The sequence below is a fragment of the Podarcis melisellensis genome (assembly GCF_964234715.1).
Source record: "Podarcis melisellensis genome assembly, chromosome: 5".
Classification (NCBI taxonomy): domain Eukaryota; kingdom Metazoa; phylum Chordata; class Lepidosauria; order Squamata; family Lacertidae; genus Podarcis; species Podarcis melisellensis.
In genome coordinates this window covers 21,027,232-21,050,992 of record NC_138537.1, presented here as the reverse complement: position 1 = coordinate 21,050,992, position 23,761 = coordinate 21,027,232, and positions in this window count along the sequence as shown.

The window sequence follows — 23,761 nt, the reverse complement described above, 5'->3', positions numbered from 1 at the left end:
TAGCCAGTTAGCTCAAGCAATCACTCATTATAAGACAGGACTAGGGAATACTCTCCCCCCTCCCTGCACTGCAACCACAGGTATGTTCCCACCTACGTTGAAACAGCTCCTCTGCTCTCCATTTCTTGCAACCACTGATTACATTTTTTTAAAAGCAAAACTCTGGAGTAAAATTCATTGCTCTCAAAGCCTGCACCACGATTCGCCCTAAACTTTACTTATTTAAACCTCCACAAACTAACCCTGTAGCTCATATTCTTTTATATCTTGATACCTGTGGCAAATCAGATTTTTTTTCTATTTTAAAAAAACTAAATGGAAAAAAGAAGGTGGTTTTTCTTTTCTATAATCAAAACTTTCTATAATCAAAATAAGGAGCCCCTCTTGGAGCATATCAATTGCTTTGCAGAAATTACTTTGCCTCTGGTTTGATGGGGATACACAGGCAGAGCTCTTAATACTCAGCAGATCTGCTGACAATTTTAAATAATATCCCTGTAAACTTTAAAATGGGGGTATTTTATTGTCTACATGTTCTGCCTATCTTTTAAAGTATGTTTTTTTAAAAAAAAATCCTTCTGGGCTTTTCTCTCTCTGCAGTACTATACTGCATCTCTACCCCCACTAACTGAGCTCCATGTCATCCTGGGGACCTATAGGACTTGTCACTGCCCCAAATAAAAGCAGAGGCATCAAGGCGCCTTTTTCAGCCCAAATGCTACATTTGTTCTTGACCAATTCTGGTAAGGGGGTTGGATTCCAGTGATTGGTGTGGCCAAGGCAAGAATGAAGTTTGGGGAAAACATTGTTAACTCTATCCAGGTCTCACTTTCAGAGTGGAGTAAATTTCATGAAGATCTAAGCTTGGGGGGTGGGGTGGGGCTCTCTCTCTCTGAAGCTCAGCTTAGGGTCCTTTCCACTAAGGATAGAGGAGCAATTCGATTTGGTTTTCATCGAAAGGCAAACCTCCCCAATTCACACCTTGCAAAACAACTCATACAGTACCTCCTTCAGAACTGGCACTTTGTCAAGTCATGTGCACAAAAATGCTCATACAGTGGTACCTCGGGTTACATACGCTTCAGTTACATATGCTTCAGGTTACAGACTCTGCTGACCCAGAAATAATACCTCGGGGTAAGAAATTTGCTTCAGGATGAGAACAGAAATCGTGCTCCGGCAGCGCGGCAGCAGCAGGAGGCCCCATTAGCTAAAATGGTGCTTCAGGTTAAGAATAGTTTCAGGTTAAGAACGGGCCTCCGGAATGAATTAAGTACTTAACCCGAGGTACCACTGTACTAGGGTAAAGCTTGCATCAAAATGCATATGCTGGAGAAAACAACATGAACAAATGTATTAGCAAACAATCAGCTGCCATTAGGCTTGAAAACAACCTTCCTTTCGCACCAATAGAAGGCTGTTCCCAAGCCTAACTGCCATGCAGGGAAAGACAGTTTGAAGTGGAGCAGGGATGTAGCATGCAAGGATGGGAACTTCCCTCCCCAGCTGGGGAAAAAAGCATTCCATTGACTCCAATAAAAGATTGTTCTTTTCTGCCTAATTGCTATAGGGATGCTATGAGTTTTTGGAGGATGCCTCACTGGCCACATCAAGCCCACAGACTGCCAGTTTCTTGGCCCTGCTTTGTGTACTTCACAACAGTGATGCCACAACATCGGAGTGTGGTGAGACTTGTTTAGTAACACCAACACTTTCTTCTGCCTCATAGCTGGCTGCTGTCAACAAAAGGGAGACAAATTTCCACTGAAAGATAAAGCAGTTCCCAAATTTCCCAGTTCTTTGAATCAATTTATTTCCTTTCTGCAGTGATAAACAATAAATGGTTTGGCCAATTTTATGCAACCACCTAGGGCAACTCTGCCAAATGAAACATGGATTATTAGTCCTAAATGGCCTTTGGTGGAAACTAGCTATCTGTTGATGAGCATATTCCTTTCCCCAAACCTTAAGGATAATCAATAAACCATCTCTTCAGATCCATCTGTTGACCATTGACCTACCCCTACAGCCTAGGCCTCCCACATGCAATATGTCCATCTGCAACAACTTCATTAGTTTGCCCTGTATGTTGAGGAAACCCTTGACCAATATTTCTCTTTAATTATTCCCTGGAAACCCAGGACGTTCTTCAATAGTTTTTTTTTTTTTATTGCTTGCCATTTCAGTCCTGATTCACAAAAGGAGACCAGTTCCCTTACTTCGCTCGGCATTGCTACAATTTGTTTCTTGTGAGATTTCTCCTGAAATAAGGAAGGGGAGGGAAGGAGCAAGAAAGAATACTAAGCTGATTCTGAACAGTCTAAGGGTGCATTCCTAACCCTAGTTTGCTCAAGATGAGCAAGTTATGATGTGGCAGGTCTGCAGCTCTCCGGGTTGGTTCCTGTGCTATAATGGCATCCCTCCCCTATCCTGGCTCAGCCAGGGCCCAGCCAGCCGAGCTGAGCCCAGTGGGATTTATGAAAAATAGGCATTCTGAGGGAGCGATGGAGCAGAAGAGGACTTCTACTGAATCCTACCTCTGTTCAGCAGGGTCACATTACCTGGCAACTCAGCCGAACTTACACTGACAAAAAGTGTGGTGTATGATAAACTCTATTTTAAAAGCTTGTTTTCCCTTTGTCTGGTTTAAGTCGTCTCAGTCAGGCATAGCCCTGCTTCTGAACAAAATTTGACTCTGGTGTGCTTTATGCCGGTTTAGCTCAAGCCAGTTTAATCTCTGTTAGCTTTTCATGCTTTTCATTGCATACCCTCAAAGATTTCTCTGATGAAAATAGGGATGTCCTATTCCGTTGTTGTCGTTGTTTCATTATTTATTCCCCACCCATCTGATTGGGTTACCCCAGCCACTCTGGGCGGCTTCCAACATCATCATCATCATCATTATTATTATTATTATTATTATTATTATTATTATTATTATTATTATTATTATTTTGGCACCCCAGATGGGCTTCCAACATATATAAAAACATAATAAAACATTAAACATTTTCTTAAAAAAAATAAATCCTTGTGCAGGGCTGCCTTCAGATGTTCTCCTTGGCTTCCTAAGAAAAAGTGGGACATTCCAGGATCGAATCAGAAATTGGGGTGGCTTCTGTAAATCCAAGACTGACACTGGAAAATGGGGACACTTTGAGGATCTGGGATTGCTTCCTAAACTGCTTGTTTTCAGTTTTGAATCTGGGTCAAGGCAATTTGCACTCATTTCTGGGATGTATTTGCAATGGTGGATTGTACCTCAGTGCATACACACACACACACACAAAGACAAACACACACTTACCAAAACAGACAAACCCTTGCTTGTTTGTTCATTTGTTCATTTTGTTTTCAACCAAGTGTTGTTAACTTGTGGTTAAACTTGGGATTAAATTTCTGGGTGAAAGGACATCTCTTTTTGGTATGCTTGAACCCTGACACATTTTCTTTCAGAAATTGACCATTTGGGCCACTGGTCCCATTAGGGCAGGACTTTAGGGCACATGGCCAGGTTCAGCTGCCTGAACAGGAACCCTACCACAAAGACACAGCAAGACTCTGTTGCCACATTTCGATGCCAATAAAGTACACTAATGCCTTTTACCATATAAACATGGGGAACCATGAAGTTCTGAGTCCATGCCTTACAGTACAGACACCAGGTTACTGATGGATCAAAATGTTGATTTATCAGCCTCCTGTCAGATACCCAGGTGTGGCATTTCTGCCCAGAAATGTTTTAACCTAACTCTTTTGATTTCTTGGATTTCTTGAAGCAATAGGCAGCTTTCTCTTAAAGGACGCAGTGTAGCAGAATGGGACCTAGCCATTTCGGTCACTTTAATATTAGGGAGGAGGGCAGGGGAATTAAAGCTAATAGTTTTCCATCAATGTGCTGATCCAAGGAGCAGCGTCTCAAATGCCTTTGGGATTTCCATTATTATTAAACCCAAATGTACAGTGACATAACTAGATTTTAAATTGTCTGCATGTGGCTATTTGGACTGTTCCAATACATTAAACTATGTTTTCATTTTATATATATATATATAACACGAAAACATAGTTTAATGTATTATATGCATACATATATTAAATACATATATTACATGTATGCAATATATACATACACACACACACAAACAAACAAACAAACAAAACACCACCACATAATACTAATTTGACAGATTAATCAGGACTTTAAATTGCCCTTCATTTGATTATTTTGGTATAACTGTTCTAAAACTAAACTTCTATTTTAAGGAGCATACTTCACATTATTTATTTCTGAAATGGGACTGAAAAGATTAGCCGCTTAACCAGAAAAAGGAAGTTAAATAAGCAAGTCTTAAAAAAAAAAAGAGAAGTGAGGGGGTAGGGAACCAGACCAAACCTTGTTTACTTAGGATCACGATTTCCTATTTCTCCCCAGTACAAGCTGCATTAATTGTTCGGGACCTCGAGCACATGCTTCAATGAAAATAAATTACTTTATTTCTATTATGCCACCGATGGCTGTGTAACTTAATTTCATTAGCCCGAACCTGTTGAGAGGATTCAGATTTCCATAGCAGGACGCACTTGAAATGAAAAGGCGCTTTCGATTCTCCAATTAACAGAATCGTTCCCCTTTCAACTGAAATGAATGTTATTGAAACCAATTAGCATAGACTGGAAAATCTCTCATTAATGAGGGGAGTGTGGGTGAGTAAACAGCAATGAAAAGATGAAATTAGAGAAGAGGCTCGTCTTGTTGGCCTGAATAATTACATGCTTAGTTGCCTAATTGTCTGGTGAAAAGCAGTGCGGTGATAGTAACAGATTGCCGTGTTCATTAGGCTGCAAAAGGCCACCTGCTGCTGAGGCTCATTTTCCTACAGTCTATATACACGTGTTTATCCCGGGGGATTGATATTTGGACAGAACACTAGCTGTGAAAAGCAAATGAGCTTGCCAATATGCTGCAATATTGTGTCCCTTTATGCCAAGATACAGAAGCTTAATATGTCAAATATAATGAATAAAACCAACACCGATAGGGGAAGTTTACGAGGAAGCTGACCTTCTAACATGTCCCAGTCTCGAACTCTTAAAAGTGTCCAGATCCCCGGCTTTTCAATACAGATGTTCCTCTCTGGCCTGAAACTGCTCCAAATTATATCGTACAAAAGATAAATTACAACCATGATGGCCCGCGCAATTTTTAAAGACAATGGCATAATGAAAGCCCACGATGTTAACTGTTAAAAAATTGGAAACAAATGTTAAATACCAAATGCTAAGAAGTGTTCATGAAAAACAGCATTGTTCCTATTTGCTCAGCGGTGGTAATAAACATCAAAGAGCCAAGGCCTCTTTATGCAAGCCCTTCCTTCTCCGTCCGATCACTTCATGTCTCATAACTGCTATTTTTATGAGTCTTTTAACTTTAGTTTTATTGTTCGGTGTCATATGTACAAAATATCACTATCAGCGCAAACTACGGCGTCTATCCTTTTCTTTGTGCTCAACCGTTGGTAGCGTCAAAGGACCCATTAAAGACACCTATTTAATATCACGGGCAAAAAGAAGGGGGAAAAGAAAAAGGTGGAGGAACAGATTCCGACAGAAAGACAGATATAAACCAGCATGCAAAGCAGAGTGGGGATTCGGGCTTCAGCTTCTAATCTTGCATGCACAATTTTGCATTCATTATTTCCACATGCTTAAAGGGAATGGCACCTGTGAAATTAAAGGCTGGTTTCAGGCCCCTTTGAAAATCTGGCCATCTGAATATGATCTACTGCAAACGGGTTTTCATTCTTTTCTCCTTTTTGGCAAGGCTGATATACGGCAAAAACATGAATGCAAAACTCGGTGAAAGCATTTTTCAAACACATTATCTATTGTACCAAGCTAGTACATTTTCCATGTTAAATTATTAGGTTTGTACATCATAAATTCAATCACTGTCCAAGGGAGAAAAAACAGGCAGGGGGAGGACAAGCCCAGTTCTGAATCCTAAATCAGAACCAACTGTGGGCCTTACTGGATTGTGTGTGAAGCACCAATTGCAAAACCAATAATCTTTTTGTACAAGGAATTGCCAGTCGTATTTGTTCTTTGTGGTTGAAAGGGCAAAGTGACAAGGTATGCCATGTGATGAATTAATTTCAGCCGTTCCATGGGGAAAATAAGATTGATCATTTATTGCTTAACCATTCTAAAGCATTGTTGCAGCATCTAAGTCTAAGCACAGTCTGTTGTCTACCTCTAAGCAGTGGATGTATTAATGAGAGTTTTCTAAGAGATACAGAATTATAAAATGTAACATTTCAACACTTTCCACACAATTTAAATGAGCAAAGTTGCTATTTATGTATTTGTTAAGGGGGGATTATACAGTGGTACCTCAGGTTAAGTACTTAATTCGTTCCGGAGGTCCGTACTTAACCTGAAACTGCTCTTAACCTGAAGCACCACTTTAGCTAATGGGGCCTCCTGCTGCTGCCATGCCGCCGGAGCACGATTTCTGTTCTCATCCTGAAGCAAAGTTCTTAACCTGAAGCACTATTTCTGGGTTAGCGGAGTCTGTATGTAACCTGAAGCGTATGTAACCTGAGGTACCACTGTACAGCTTTTCCTTCCTCATCCCCTGCTTGATCAGGGATGATGAGAGTCTTAGCCCAGTGTCATCTGAAGCACAACTGATGGGTCAGGACACTGTTGTGACTGTGGGTCACAACATAAGCACTATCACCATGCAAATGTATGGTGAAAAGTTAAGAAATGGGTCCCCAAATGCATGTTTGGGTTCAAAGTGGGTTTGGGCTTATCCATCCCTGAACTGCAATATTTTGCACACTTACTTGGAAGTTACAGTGGTGCCTCAGGTTAAGAACTTAATTTGTTCTGGAGGTCTGTTCTTAACCTGAAACTGTTCTTAACCTGAAGCACCACTTTAAATTATGGGGCCTCCTGCTGCCGCCGCGCGATTTCTGTTCTCATCCTGAAGCAAAGTTCTTAACCCGAGGTAATATTTCTGGTTAGCGGAGTCTGTAACCTGAAGCGTATGTAACCTGAAGCGTATGTAACCCGAGGTACCACTGTACATTAAACAAAGTAGAGCAACATCTGAGCAAATACACATAGGACTGGGTAGCAAGCTCTTGTTTAAGAAGTTCTCCTATTTGGGTCTCTAGATTACATTGCTCCATGACATAGTCCTACACATGATCATTCAGAAATAACCACTACTTTTCTGCAAGAGTCATTTAAGGAATCTTCTTAGGATTCTTAGAATCCAGGCTAGCCCCACCTGTGAGGCAAGGTGAGGTGAATGCCTTAAGTGGTAGGATCCAACAGGGTAGCAGATCCCAATGTCAATCTTTCTTCCCCTTGCAGAACTTCCCTCATCTCTTTTTCCCAGACAGGCAGCTCAATTTTAAGGTCCACCTCAGGTGCCAAAATGTCTTGGGCCAGCCCTGCTTAGAATATTAATGAAATTGCACTGTGTGGGCAAGAGTTTTAAAGCTACTAGGTCTTACAGTAACTGTAAATGTAGCTTGGATGCAGACTTGAACCTCCATGAACACAAAGACTTCCATTTGTGGAAGGAGCTAGGATACCACAGAGGCTTCCACTGTGGAAAGGGTCATTTTAGTCAATTTGGTTTGCAGACCCCACTTCCCATGCTGTTCTATTGCACCCCCCAACCCTCTAGAGCAGCTTTTATAAGGGCCACGTGTAAGGTGGAAACCTGTGGAGGAGAAACCTGTGGAGATCTCTTCTCCATCCCCTTCCTCAAGCTCAAGAAGAAATCTGCTACATCCAAGTCTGGGCCTGTGTGTTTTTCTGAAAGTTAAAGCATAGGCGTTTGCTTTTTGGCACATTTATGTTTTAGAAATCTCCATTTCTCAAAATAAGCGTATCCACACTACAGATTTAAATTGATTTAGAACAGTTAGTCCTACTTACCTAGCAACCCTAATAACTGTACTTTTGCAAGAGGGTGTGAGGGGCTTCTAAAATAACATCTCAGCAGACTAAAACTCCTAGAATACTTTGAAGTAAGTCTGTACCGTTAAATGGTAAAAATCGGTCTGAGTTTGCAAAATAGTGTTAGCCTTTAGTAGTCACCCTCTTGCAATGCATGAAGAAGAAGGAGAAGGAGAAGGAGAAGGAGAAGGAGAAGGAGAAGGAGAAGGAGAAGGAGAAGAAGAAGTGGATATTCAATATGCAGGCATAATATGTGTGGAATTTAATGTAACATAAATGTAACATAAATATATCCACTGGGTAGTTTACTTTTTGATTTGAATGCGAAGTTCAACAAAACCTTGAGGAGCAAACCTTCGGACAAGAAGCAGGTGTAAAACAAGCCAGTGTAAATTAAGCCACCATGAAGTTACACCAGATCCAGAAACCTGTTCAGCCACTGATGGAGGAAGGGTGTGTGTGGTGAGTGTGGTCTGCCCCAGGTGTCATCCCTGAGGGGGGGTGACATCGCTGCCCCACCCCATGCCACCCTCCTGGGACGCTCGCCATGGGCGCCACCCCCTGGAACACTCGCCCTGCCCCCACGGGTAGCTAGCCCCACCTCCGTGGATGGCTAGCCCCGCCCTGGGTGCACCGCTCCGGGTGCCAGAGCAGCTAGCTCCTCCTCTGTGTTCAGCAGCTAGGTTCCTACTGTTGCTCTGCCTAAGCCTGGCAGAGGAGTAACAAGCCTTTAAAATAGTGCAATACACTGGGTTGCCAAGTCACATGACCAATCTGTACAAGTTTAGTTCTCCCTAACACCGTCAGTCCTGCCCCTTCCATGGACTCCAAACTGTCCTTTGCGGGGACTTGGCACAGCCAGCTTTGGTTCAGCTGACTGAGCTCTGGCTGAGCCAGCATGAACAGATTATGCCAGTTTATCTATGGTTGAGCCAGGGTTAGGGACCTGCGGAGACCAGTTGAGCCGGTGGATATCCCAGTGGACATTGCCAAAGGAATGCCCCTTAGTGTCCAGCATGTTATTTTGTCGTAACCACTAGAGCAGTGTTCTGTTGGTTTTTTTACATTGCCTAAAGGCTCATTGCACAAAACGATTTATAAATATAGAAATAAATAAACAAAGAGAATAGATGGTCCAATTTCTTTTTTTAAAAAAATCCTAATACATAAGCAAATTAAGGGGCATCCTGAGTATTTCTGTGGATTTGATATGTAAAGATGTCACTTTGTGAGACAACCAAATGTATTGTTTTTCCATCGTTTTATCTCTCAAGCATCTTCAGTTGCTTATCCATCAATAATAGGCTAAGAACTAGGAGGTGTTTTCTTAAATGAGACCCGCTCTAGGTAGGAATGAAATGAGACTGAGATGAGCTTGATATGATTAAATCTTCTTCTAATCTCGTTTTACTAGCCAATTCCCTACACACAGAGCTTTCGCAAGGAAATTATTTACAGTGATTTCTCGGGAAAGAAAGTTTTCTATTGTCAACAGTCAGAATTACAACATAATAACTCTTATTCCACAGATTTTGCTCCATTAAATCCCAAAGTAATTACATTATTTGCACAGTGGACCTAATGATCTTTACTTGGATGTTTCATTGATTTTAATTAAACATACTTCAAAGTAAGGGCTTTTAGGAAAGCAACCTTAATCTGTAAACCAAGCATCTGAATAATATAAATTACCAGAGCTGAGCCGAACTCAGACATATTTCTGAAAAATTTCTGAGATTTCTTTTCTCATTTTTTCCCTTACTGTTCCAAACATATTCTTCCACATTTTCTTGTGGACGCCACCATTTTGCTCCCATATTGCCCCAGAGGACCATCTAGGTTTCAAGCACTATGAACAGGAACAGAGGAGAGATTTGATTCAGGAGTCATGTAAAGCCATATCTGTCAAATTCGCCCTTTCTGAAACAATATGTGAACCGCAATACAGTGATCCTTCAAAATTCTCACTTGCCCGAATTTTTGATGCAGTTCTTCATCTAACAATATTTACAAAAGTGTGTAAATATGGGGGCAGTGTGTATGGGGGGAAAATGAAGAACTGGTTGGTTCTGGAGCAGTGGCGTAGCGTGGGTTGTCAGCACCCGGGGCAAGGCAAGTAATTTGCGCCCCCTAACCCATGGATTTTAGTAGGGGCAGAGAGCTGTGAGTGCGAGCGCGCCCCCCAGATGTTGCGCCCGGTACGGCCAGGCCCCCACTGCACCCCCCACGCTACACCACTGTTCTCGAGCCACTTAATGCTGGTCTCCTTGCCCTACCACTGCATTACTGAAAGTCATACTTGGGGCACTTTTCTAAACACTTCTTTTTTATATATAGTATTCTGAAAATATCAGAAGGAGAACACAGGAAGAACAGAAAAGGCTGCCTTCTGCCAAGTCAGAACACTGGTTCATCTAGGTCAGTATTCTCTACGCTGACTGGCAGAAGCTCTCCAAGGATTCAGATGGTGGCATGCCCAGCACTCCCTAGAGATGCCCGCTATTGTTTTCTTTTAAATCACTTAAGGAAAATTTAATGAAGATGATGTATAGATGGTATTTGACACCGGCTAAACTTGCCTACCCCTTCATGGATCACTGGCTTGCCATGGCGAAGGGGCTTGAATAACTCAGAAAAGCTATGAGCTATGCAGTGCAGGGCACCCAAGACGGACAGGTCATAGTGGAGAGTTTTGAGCAAACGTGATCCACCTGGAGCAGGAACCAGCAAGCCACTCCAGTATCCCTGCCAAGAAAACTCCATGGACAAAGACAACAGGTTGCAAATAGAAGGGGAAGAAATGGAGGCAGTGAGAGATTTTACTTTCTTGGGCTCCATGATCGCTGCAGGTGGTGACAGCAGCCACGAAATTTAAAGACGCCTGCTCCTTGGGAGAAAGGCGATGGCAAACCTAGACAGTATCTTAAAAAGCAGAGACATCACCTTGCTGACAATGGTCCGTATAGTTAAAGCTATGGTTTTCCCAGTAGTGATGTATAGAAGTGAGAGCTGGACCATAAAGAAGGCTGATCGCCAAAGAATTGATGCTTTTGGATTATGGTGCTGGAGGAGACTCTTGAGAGTCCCATGGACTGCAAGAAGATCAAACCTCTCCATTATTAAGGAAATCAGCCCTGAGTGCTCACCTGAAGGACAGATCCCGAAGCTCAGGCTCCAATACTTTGGCCACCTCTTGAGAAGAGAAGACTCCCTGGAAAAGACCCTGATGTTGGGAAAGATGGAGGGCACAAGGAGAAGGGGACGACAGAGAACGAGATGGTTGGATAGTGTTCTCGAAGCTACCAGCATGAGTTTGACCAAACTGCGGGAGGCAGTGGAAGACAGGAGCGCCTGGAGTGCTCTGGCCCATGGGGTCACGAAGAGTCAGACATGACTAAATGACTAAACAACAACAACAAATTTGCCAAAATGTACAGAAATCAAGATAAAGAATGCTGGAAATGTAAGGAGAAGGAGGGGAATTTCTTCCATATGTGGTGGATGTGTAATAAAGTAAAAGCCTATTGGAATATGAGATATAACGAATTGAAAAAGGTTCTTAAATATACCTTTAATAAAAGAAAACCAGAGGCGTTTTTGTTAAGTATAATAGGAGATGAAATTCCCAAAAAAGATTTAAATTTGTTTATGTATGCTACAACGGCAGCAAGGATACTTTTGGCTCAGAAATGGAAGCAGCAGGAGCTTCCAACATTGGAAGAATGACAGATTAAGATGATGGAATATGCAGAACTGGCAAAGCTGACGGGGAAGATCCAAAACCAGGGCAATGAGCTGTTTGAAAAGGACTGAAGTAAATTTATACAATATATGAAAGAACATTGTAAAAATCTGAAAATGTTTGTAGGTTTGAGTTAAAATATTTTGTAATGTTAATATAGGTAACTGGTTTACAATTAATAAGGTAAAATTATTAAGATAGAAGAAGGTAAACAGTGGTTATAGAAATGCTAAGATTTAAGTGAATATTTATGAAAGCCAGAGAATGGGATGGAGAGAAGCCAAAGCTCAGTTTGAGAAATGCTTTTGGTGAAGAGATTATTTAATGGATTGTAATTATGCTAAAATGTAAACTCAATAAAAATTATTATTAGAGATGCCAGCTATTGAGCTTGGAAACTTCTGCATGCAAACAGACCCTTTACCCCTGAGCTTACAGCCTTCCTCAAATACTAGTCTGTGTATTGCTAATGTCCAAAGAACTGTCGCTAGAGTAATATGGTGATTACACCAGCCATACCCTGTTTCAAATCCTGCGAAACTTGCTGGCTGGCCTTGAGCCAGTCACATTTTTTTTCCTCTCAGCCTAACCTACCTCTTAGGGTTGTTATGATGATAAAAGGTTGTGGTGATGGGGAGAAACGCGTATCCTGACCCTGAGCTTCTTGACAAAAAATCTAGACTTAATATGTAATAAATAAATAAGAACATTGTGCAATGTGCCCAGCGAGGCTTTGGGAGTGTCCGCTGTGCTAAATGACAGGTTGCTTTTTAAACTGATTGGAGCCAGTTGTTCAACAGGGGGGCAGGGGAGCTATAAATTCCACGAGGTATACCTAAGCACTTAGGCAAGCCTAAAGTAGCCCTTTGGATCCTAGACACAGGATGCAATCAAGCAAATATTCATCAGGACCAGGTCCTGTTTACAGCAATGGAAAGGGGATGTACAGCATTGTGATAAGTAATGCATTATACTCAAGCTTTCACCCTGCAAGTAAATACATACGCATCACAATCATCCATGTTTACTCTGAGGTCAGTCCCACAGAATTCAAAAGGGCTTACAGGGAGGTTAGGCTGGCCTCAACCAGAGCCAGGGCTTTTTCGGCCGTGGCCCCGATCTGGTGGAACGCTCTGTCACAAGAGACTAGGGCCCAGCGGGACTTGACATCTTTCCGCAGGGCCTGCAAGACAGAGCTGTTCCACCAGGCCTTTGGTCAGGGCACAGTCTGGCCCCCTCCTTCTGTATTCCTCACAGAACTCTAGCCCAACGGTTGCCATTAATTTGATTTGATTTTGAATTGATTTTAAAGTGAATTGATTTTAGAATGCTGTGTTACTTTATTGTTGTTAGCCGCTCTGAGCCCTGGGGAGGGCAGGATATAAATAAAATTATATTATTATTATTACAGATAGGTAGCTGTGTTGGTCTGCCATAGTCAAAACAAAAAAATTCCTTCCAGTAGCACCTTAAAGACCAACTAAGTTAGTTCTTGGTATGAGCTTTCGTGTGCATGCACACTTCTTCAGATAGTGTGGTATCTGAAGAAGTGTGCATGCACACGAAAGCTCATACCAAGAACTAACTTAGTTGGTCTTTAAGGTGCTACTGGAAGGATTTTTTTTTTGTTGTTATTATTATTATTATTATTATTATTATTATTACTTCCTTCTGAGTAAGTGTTTATGGGGTTGTGAGTCAGTCATTATTTCAATGGGATTCAGGCTACAATGCAGTCTCCCTATGCGCTGGGCAGGTTTGATTGGAGCAGTGTGATGCCCATCAACGGCAGCCAGAAAAAGCTCCAAAACAGGGCTGAGGCTGAGGTGGCCAGGGATCTGCTACCCAAACTGGTTCCTTTGCTTTTGGACTACAATCCCCATCAGTCCCAGCCAGCACAGCCTCAATGGCTAAGGCTGATGGGAGTTGTAGTTCAAAACATATTGAAGGCACCAGATTGGGGGAGGCTGGACTACTGTTACTGGCAGTGGCTCCCCAGAGTATCTCAGGCAGAGTTCTCTTATATCACTGGCTACCTAGTCTTTTGTCAACCGTAGATGCCAGGAATTGAACCTCAGACCACCTGCAAAGTATGGCAAGATCCACTGGGATCGGTGCAGGATTACAAAACAGGCAGGGTAGGCACCAGCCTATGAGCCTCACACCTTTCAGGGGCCCTGCCACAATGGATCAAAATTGGTTTATTCAAATTGTTGGTTGGTAAAATCAAAAATATATTAGGAGACAATTTGCAAGGGCCCCCTGAGATTTCGACTGCCATGGGGCCTCCACAGGGCTTAATCCAGCAGTGGTAAACCACCTTGAGATCCTTGGATGGAGGGCGGTATGTAAATTTAATAAATAACCACATAAATCTTCAGCTCAGCCAGCTGGTTCCCAGCTCAGACAGGCTTAGTCAACATTAAGTTCCCAAACTCAGCTCAACCAAAGATGCATCAGCCTAATTTGCTCGTCCTGGCTCAGTCAGCTTAGCCAAAGCTGGGTGAGCCAAGGCAAATTAAAGCGCCCCCAAAAAAGAGACAAGGCAAGGATGGGACCAGGCAGCGGAAACCTAAGCTCTGTCACATGAGCTGGCAACTAGAATATAGGATGTGGTATGTGGACACAACCTCCTCTGTCTCTGCAATCCACAGCAGAAAACAGATTTGATGAATGATGTATACACTGTTACCTGTGTCTACCCAAGTTTCACACTACTTCCTATGTGTGGTGATGTCCTCATGCGTTCCTGTTTCCCATCATGCTTTAGGTCGTACTGATTCCATCAATGTCTGAAGCCGCCCACCTATAACATTTCTTTCGTAAGAGATTAAATGTGAAAATATTTATCAAGGACCTCTGTAGCTTGGCACCGTGAAATGGTTGAATTAGAAAGAATGAACACCCCTCCCCCAGGCTTACAGTCCTTGAAAAGGTTCATATGAATGGGAGCGTTAATACAGTAGCGACGGTTTAGTCAAATGTGAAACTTTTGAGCAGCAAAATGAAGCCAGCTTTTTTAAAAATTTAATATAGCTTTGCATTCCTTAAGGGCTGATTCATAATGACATTGCCCTGATTGCTTCAGCGGCATGACCTTAGATGAGGAATCTGGCAAGATGTTTTATTGCAAGACATTTTTGAGTCACAAAATGATGTATTTCATTATGTGAAATGTGTTATATTCCAAGATGAGGTGAAAAGAATAGGGTCTGTTGACAGTGGCTGAGAGAGACATCTGCAGAGCGGACAGCACCATTGAGAAGGAAGCCCATTCTGCAACATTCTTTTCATTTTAGTAAGTTTTAAAAGGGCTGGAAATATTAAGTGCTGTTTTCATACAGCCCCATGGAAGAAACACTACCAGATGCAACAGACTGTGGCTGGTAGCCAGAGCTGAGAAATAATAAGATTTCTGAAAGTTATAAAAGGAATAATTGGGGGAAGATTATGTACACTTTTTCAAGGAGGTGGAAAGTACATTTTCCTTCATCTCAGGTCACCCAAAAGCAGGATTGGCACTTATAGGTGCATACTATCTTGCCCACTGATGACAAAACTGAAAATGCAAGATAAATAGTTAGCCATCAATCAAATTTACTGTTTCAACCTATTTTTCCTTTCTGTAATATGCATCATGAAAAAGGGCAATCAACTGACTGTAAGTAGCATAGGTGATCATTCTCAGTTGTAATTTTTCTAATGCATGGAACTAATCCACGAAAACAGGACTTTATAGATTGTATACCGTTACAGAGAATTAAGATTTATGATTCTGGAATTTTTTAAAAAGAGTTACGGCCTGTCCTAATCCTTTGGATAACACAGGATAACAAATCCAAATTAAAGTATGACTTTTGCCTTCTCCTCTAGCTGAAGAGGGTAAAGGGCAAAAACCTTGTCAGGAATCCTTTCCCCCCCAAAATGAACATTTATGGTGTTATTTCTAATTATAAAGAGAAAGAATCTGTAGTGGAAACAACATTATTTCTATGTGTCATTGCACATTTTGTTTAATGGGTCTTCACTGAACTTCTGTTCGCAGCTTCCCATTGTTGATATGGACTCCCATAGAGTATTCCCAAGCAGGGAGAAGTCACGACAGCAAAAAGTTTCCCAGGTTTGGCTTCCTTTAGAAGGAGAGATCACTGGAGATGTTTGGAATATTGGAGTATATTTACAGATACGCAAGTTGCACGTAGCTGGAGACTCACAGTACACAGTACTACAAGCTGCAAAAGCAGGAGTCTTGTGGTGCCTTTGGGCAGAAGCAGCTCACCTGATGGGGCGGACCCACAATGCTGCTGTCCTGGCAGTGGGGTTCCTGCCACTTAGCAAGAGTGAGTAAGGTGGAGGGGAGATTGGTGCAGTGCAGGGAAGCTGGTGTTCTGGGTCCACCACCACCGCATGGGAACCACCTCTGCCTTTGGGATTTTCCACATGGTGTGCACTGCAAGATCACAGAATCATAGAATTGTAGTGATGGGAGGGACTTCAAGGGTCGTCAAGTCCAACTCTTTTTTTAAAAAAAATATTTAATCATTTTTTTGATACAAACAACAACCCCAAAAGACCCTACAACAAAAACCATAATAACAATAATAACACAATTTGACAATTCAGATTTAAATACACTGATATACCTATGACTGCACCCTTTTAACAATATTTCCCCACCTCTCTCCCCCCCCCACTTCCCACCACTATCCACCTTGTCGCTTAAATATTCATTCCAGATTTCTTCATATTTATCCATTCTTAATTTGCGTTGACATGCAATTCGTTCATATGTAGCTAATCTGTCCATATTATCAATCCATGTGCTCAGCTCTTTGCAATGCAGGAATCTCAGCTAACAAATCTCTGACAGATGACTATCCAACCTCCAATGAAGGTAGTCCATTCCACTGCAAACAGCTCTCAGTGTCAGAAAGTTATTCCTAATGTTTAGTTGGAATCTCAATTATTTTAGTTTGAATCCATCTTTATCTGTTTTTAGGCACCAGGCAAAAGGTTTTCTTTTTACCCAGGCTTTTGGCTCTTAATTTGAAGGTTTTCATTCATTTGTGGCCTCTTTTAGTGTGGTGGGATATGTAAGACCTCTCTTTTATCCATACAGATGTATTTTTAAGCTATCATTGGTTTTGTTTGTTATTTTAAGGGTTTTTTTATTAAATTTATATACCACCTTTCATGTGAAGGTCACAGGGTGGTTTGCAAAATAAAAACACAAAATATGTAACATAATTCTTATAAATTGCTTTTAATGCCTGTACTATTTTTGTAAGTCCCTTCGGGTCGCTTTGTGAGTAAGTGATTAATAATAATAATAATATCTGATTAACATACTTTATCTACTAAATTTTATCTCTGTCTTATATTGTTTGCTTATGGAATGTTACTGTACTGTATTGCTTTAAATTATTGTAAGAAGTCAAGAGTGGTATGTAAGCATCAGAAGGGTTGGTTATATCTGACAAATGTTGAGTATCATATACTCACCAAGAATTCAGTTACAGATAGGTAGCCGTGTTGGTCTGCCATAGTCAAAACAAAATAAAAAAATTCCTTCCAGTAGCACCTTAAAGACCAACTAAGTTAGTTCTTGGTATGAGCTTTCGTGTGCATGCACACGAAATACATGTGTGTATCAGATACATGTGTGTATCTGAAGAAGTGTGCATGCACACGGAAGCTCATACCAAGAACTAACTTAGTTGGTCTTTAAGGTGCTACTGGAAGGAATTTTTTTATTTTGTTTTCACCAAGAATTATTGGCTAACACTGTTCTAACTGGGCCATCTGTATGCTGAGTACTTTTCAATATATCCATCCAGCCAATCCACTCTCAGTCTCTCTCTCCAGGTGTCCAGCCTGTAAATTAAGGCCCATAAGCTAGACCTGCATGTGATTGGTTTGTGCCCTTATTTATTTATGCAAAACATTCTTACCCTGCTCTTCCAAAAAGACAGCTTATAGCTCATCGCTTTAAAAAACAACAACACCTCAATAAAAACAACTCTAAAAACCAATGAAGATGAATTAATGGTGCCCATAGGCACCTGGGTGACATCTGACCTACTCACTGCTACAGATACATGGCCCCCACCACTTTAGCATCAAAAGCTGGACTTTCCTCCTTTACATCACTGTCACGAAAGAGCTGTGTGCGACATGCTGATGTGAATGATAACAATCATAATTATACATTCCCATATGGATGGAATGGAAATGTGAATGGAGAACAGTCCTTTGGAAAGTCTCAGAGGATCACTCTACCTGAAACTCAATCTACTAATTCACCTTATTTCTTAAAAGCCTACTTCAAAAAATTACCTTTACTTTTAAAAGTGCAGGCTGTGATCCGTATATAAGCAAAGGATGCTAATTTGATTGCACCAATTCTCTTTAATGCAAAGAGTGAATTGTTTTTTAGGCTGTTGATGATTAATGTGGGTATTGATTTGTTGATCAATAAGGCCACAGTGTCTAATTATTGATAATCCCTCTCTAAATGAAAGATCGAGTGTAAGGAGTGCTGGTTACAGAGCTCAAGATATAAAGTGATTCAGTGTGAAGCTCGGTAATTGAAAGTCAAACTAATCCCATAAATTAAATTACAGCAATCCATAACATTTACCTGATAAATCCTTTTGAAAGCTTTATTTAACTTTCAGTGTTCTCTCAGAAAACACTGTGTATACTTTCAAAGGTGTCACATTTTATGAAGAAAAATCTTTTTGAAAAGATATATGGCCCAGGTCTCGTTTAAGTAGCCTAAGCACATTTGAGTAATGACATAGAAATCAATTGGAATATTTAGGCGTGAAAGATTATCTCCTCATTCTCTTACAATAAGATGCCATGAAGAGAAGGATATGATTAAAGGAAACCATCAAGGTTTATTTCTGTTGCTTTCTTATTCTTCCGTGCCGTTAATCGCATTACAGAGTGAATCCATCACATGCCTTACATTCTTTCCAATTATCATCTTCATAGTTCATTGATATTCAGTTGCTTGGACTGAGCCATCAGGGAAAACAAAATGGTGGCCACCTTGATTTCCCTCAGCAGCCCAGTTTCACACACCAAGAAGGCCAAGAGTGCTTGGGTTGAAGTAGCTTTGATTCCAATTATGTTGGTGTGCTTCTGTCCAACTGCAGGAAAAAGACCTCAGTCCAAGACTATAGAGAGTCAGAACAGAGAGCCCTAGGCTTGATGCACCAATGATCTGATTCAGTGCAAGGCAGTATCGTATGTTCACCCTTCGCATCATGTCAGCAAATATTCACCTCAGCATATGGAAAAGCATCAGGAGACTCATACTGTTGTGATTTGTTTCTCTTCGGCTGCCCAATTAAGGCAAATGTTACCAGGCCACTGTCTTACTCTCCCATTTGGGAGTTCAGATCAGAGCATGGTCTGTCTCCCTTCAGGTGAGGAATTATCTACGGCAGGCAGGCTAGATGGCAACAGTGACAGGGCCAACCCTTTCCTCGTGATTCCAATTGGTTGTGCAGTCATCATGGACCACCTAAAAGGCAAGTACAATCAAACTTGCCAATACTTACAGCTTACCAGGATGAATTTTCACTCGAATCAAAACCATAATTGAGAACCACAGAATATCAATATGGTCTAACAGACACATACTTTACAAAACAATTGCTTTGGCTAATGCAGATAAACGGAACAGAACTGCAGTTAAAGATCTGGATAGTTACTGTGGATTGATAGATAAAATTTGGCTGTTCCCATCATACCAGCTCCCTGCTCACCAGTGATTTGACTTCCACCTCTTTTTCCCCTCTTGTAAGGCTGCAGTACCTTTCAAGCACCTGTGCAACAGGGACAACACAATCAAAAAGCCAGTCATTTATTACATTTCTGGCTGGCATCATATGCCTGTTAAAAGCACAGGAGCCCTGTGACAAAAAGGGACAGGGACAACCCTACTATTGGGCAGAGGGAGGTGGCTGCCTCAGGCAGCATATGCTGGAGGATGGAGAGTGGTGATGTTAACACAGAATATTCTGCTGCCAGTCTGTTGACTTTTGTACATGGAATGAGGGCCCTATTACAGGAAGCTGTCAGGCTGGTCCTGAAAAGTGGGAGGGTAGGTGTTAGGTGTTGTATGAAGGCTATTGAGGTTGTTTAAACCCATCTTCCTTGACACATTTGACTTTACAATAACCCAATCCCCAGTCTCTGAAGTCCCCTATTGCTCCAGTTATCATAGGAAAATAGGAAGTTACCTTACACCAAGTCAGGCTGTTGGTCCATCTCATTCCTATGCAGCCATAGGGATTAAACCAGTCTCTGGTTTAGAGAGCCAGTGTGGTGTAGTGGTTAAGAGCAGTAGACTCGTAATCTGGTGAACCGGGTTCGCATCTCCGCTCCTCCACATGCAGCTGCTGGGTGACCTTGGGCCAGTCACACTTCTCTGAAGTCTCTCAGCCTCACTCACCTCACAGAGTGTTTGCTGTGGGGGAGAAAGGGAAAGGAGAATGTTAGCTGCTTTGAGACTCCTTCCGGTAGTGATAAAGCGGGATACCAAATCCAAACTCTTCTTCTTCTCTCTGCACCTATCCCCCACTGCAAAATTTACATCATGGAGTGGTTATTGTGAAAATAAAATGAGTCCTAGAGAGGATGGGTGGGATAAAAATGCAATAAATTAACTAAGAAATGAATGCTTCACTTTCTCCCATAGCCACACCACTAATTTTCAAAAAAAATATTGCATTGCAGTCAGGTCACAACTGATATGTGGCCTGTTATAAGATTTTTTAAAAAAGTTGTATATAACCCAACTTAAAACAAGTTGCTCTAATGAAACATAGTCCCCATTTTGTATACCTTGTTCTTTGGAATCAACATGGCAATAACTTTCTATTGTCTACTGAGGTATGGACAGAAAGGCCTCATATATTGAGAGGAAATGAATTCAAGTTCATAGCTTCTCCATATACGAATTAGATGAAAGGGAAGCTTGCATTATTAGCTGTAGTAAGTGGATTTTAGCACACATAGGAATACACATTTCTGAATATATTGCTGAGCAGGTGCTGGAAGAATATGAGTACACCAGAAATTGTACTTTCCCTTGGACTCTTAATGGGGGGAAATAGGGACACTTGTTTAATTTAAAACGGCTGCATTTTCAGATTTTTGCATACGTCAACATATAGACAGCAAGTAATGAAATGACTAAAATGGAATTCTAACCATGTCTACTCAGACGTATGTCCCAGTGCTTTTTTCCCAGGGGTACTCAAGGCAACTTTTGTTGTTGATGATGTTAAAAAGTGTGGCACTTACTGCAACAACTTCATGATGAGTACCAACACCTATTTTTCTAGGGGGGAAAGCACTGGTATGTCCTATTGAATTCAGTGGGGCTTACTCCCAGGTAAAGGGGGAGGCAGTTGCTTACAGCCTAAATGATGTAGAATGATCTAGTGTGAAACAGAAGTTCAGGGGGTTGGACTAGATTCCATAACACAAGAAAAGTGAATTTTGAGGGAAATCTTTGAAAGCAAACTTTATCAGCTCAAAACAGACAGTACTGAGCACTGTCACACTTGTGTGCCAATGGTGGGAACACAAACCACCACCAATACGTGACACCAAAAACAATGGGGGAAAGCAGTGTAATTTGTGAGCAGGGCAAAACATTTTTCCTCACAAACATTTGCTTTAAGAATTGATTACTGTTGAATTGCAGTGATAACCCTGGATCTGAAAGGTATTTATTTCAAGTACAGCGATACTAATAGTAAAAGCTTCCCTTCTACCTATGGTTCCAAGGAATATCTCTTGAACTAAGTGATTAGAGGCACTTACTTAAAATGAGAGTAATTAGGTTATTGAGTATTTGAATGGAATGCCGTTGGAATAAATTAACTATCTAAATAGTGGGGCAATCAATTGCACAGAGTTTTAATTGGTGGGATGGATTTCATCACAGGCTGGACGTTCTCCTCTTTCCCTTCTTATTTCTGCCACCTTATATTTGACTGTGTCTTGAAAGAAAGTTGTTCTGTGTTGGTCTTGGAATGACACGTCCTTGCTGGAGATGGAAATGGTTTTCATTTTAATTGCACACAACTTGAGTAATTGCCATTGGGCGGTGGGAGCGGCAAGCTGCTGGTAATTTTCAGGATCAACAATGTAATTTTGCTGCCCGGTTTGAAACAGCACACAGCTCCATTCATTTCAGAGGGAGAAAAATAATAATTGCTGCGGTGGTCAGGGTAGAGAGGATGGCACCGGTTTGTAGTAATAGCAAAGAGCTTGACTTGTCTCAGCAACACTTACAGTATAATTGGCGTGTAAGGCAAGGAGATAACAGATGAGTGCTAGAAGGAAGGGCAGGGAAACATGCCTGGCTCCTCTGGATAGAGGATGGTTTACCATTACATGAAGGCGGTTATTTGGAATATGCAAGCACTCTACTCAAAAACTGCCATGTACTTTTGTGCTTTGCAGATGTTGGGAATGGGGGTGGAAACATCCCATAAAGATGGGCTGTATCTGCTTTCATGGGAAAAGGGTGTCATCCCCATCGCTTGATGTCTTCTCATGACGTAGCTCCACCTTAGTTTGTCAAAACCAAAAAGCTCCAGTTATTATAACCTTTCCATGTACATTTAGGAGAGGGGAGGAAGAATCATAGTCCAAGGTGTAAATTCAGTTCATGCAGAGCACTGTTGAGGATCCCCTTTGTTCACCGCAAACCGAGAGCGTAACCCAGAATACACCCAAAATTCCTCTGCACCTGTGCTTTTCTTGAAAGATAGCAGGCAATAATCATTTGTATATCGTAATCAGCTGCTTATGAGGTATCAGTTCTGAAGCCTGTTAGACAATCAAGAGAGGCCAGCTAGTTCAATGCATGTGAATTTTAAGTTTTATGTAAAAGAAGAAGAAATCACATTTGAAATACAAATTCATACCCTGAATTTGACATCTTCTATTGTGATACTGAAAATTTGGGGGGATGTTTGCAAATGTTCCTTTCCACTCTCGTTATCACGGTAGACAGTTCCCATGCTTTATTCTCACAACAGGAACATATTTACTTGGAAGCATGATGCCTTTGGCAAAATATGCAGGACTGTTCTAGTATAATGAAGTCATTCCAAAAGGAAGGCATAAGGAAGCGCAGTGGTTCCAAGATGTCGCAAGAATCACAGCAAAATGGCTACCGGTACTTGTGTCCTACATCAAAACCTGTGTTTATTTTTTATGATTATGTGTGATAGTCAACTGTCATACTCAGACTTTAATGAGCATGAGGAATTATAGGCATCATCAGCAAGTTAAAAACAATAACTATAGTTGTACACTGTTCCACAGATATTCTCAATACAAGGTGCACACTCAGGCAAAAGACTTATTATAGCCAGAGACAAAGCAACGTTCAGTACCAGGACTGCTTAGGACTGAGAGCTGCCAGCATTCTTAAAAAGACATACAAAGAGGAGAAGCCAAAATAAGGAAACAATTACAGTAGAGAGAAAGTACATGGTTGAATATTATCCTGGAATTTACTGTTCCAAAACATTGCAAATGAAGTCCATCTTTCAACAAATATTTGTCTATTGTTGATTAATCAGTCTTCTATAATAGGTTAATTTACAGAGGATTGCTATGTTCCATATATGCACACAAACACACAGAGAAACATACATATAGGAGTCTATACTATTGGAGCAGCTGTTTTCTTCCATCTTGCTGCTCTATGCATTTTAGAAGCTTCTAGTAGGGTTGCAAGTTGCAACCATTTCCAGGTCAATATCATTGGTTAAATCTTTAAGATAACCCAGTCACATAATTTTACATTTTTATGGCTGTGAACTGGGGAGATGTTACTCGTAGCATCCCACCAATTCTCCCCCTGGTGCCAATATTAAGTTTTTTAGCTCTCTATTAAGAATCTTCTCTTCCGCTTCTACTCACTTGTCAGAGAGGTAACAGTTCATCAATTAATGTCAGTCCTGCTGCCTTGTAATAAGATGCAATGCTGGATGCCCC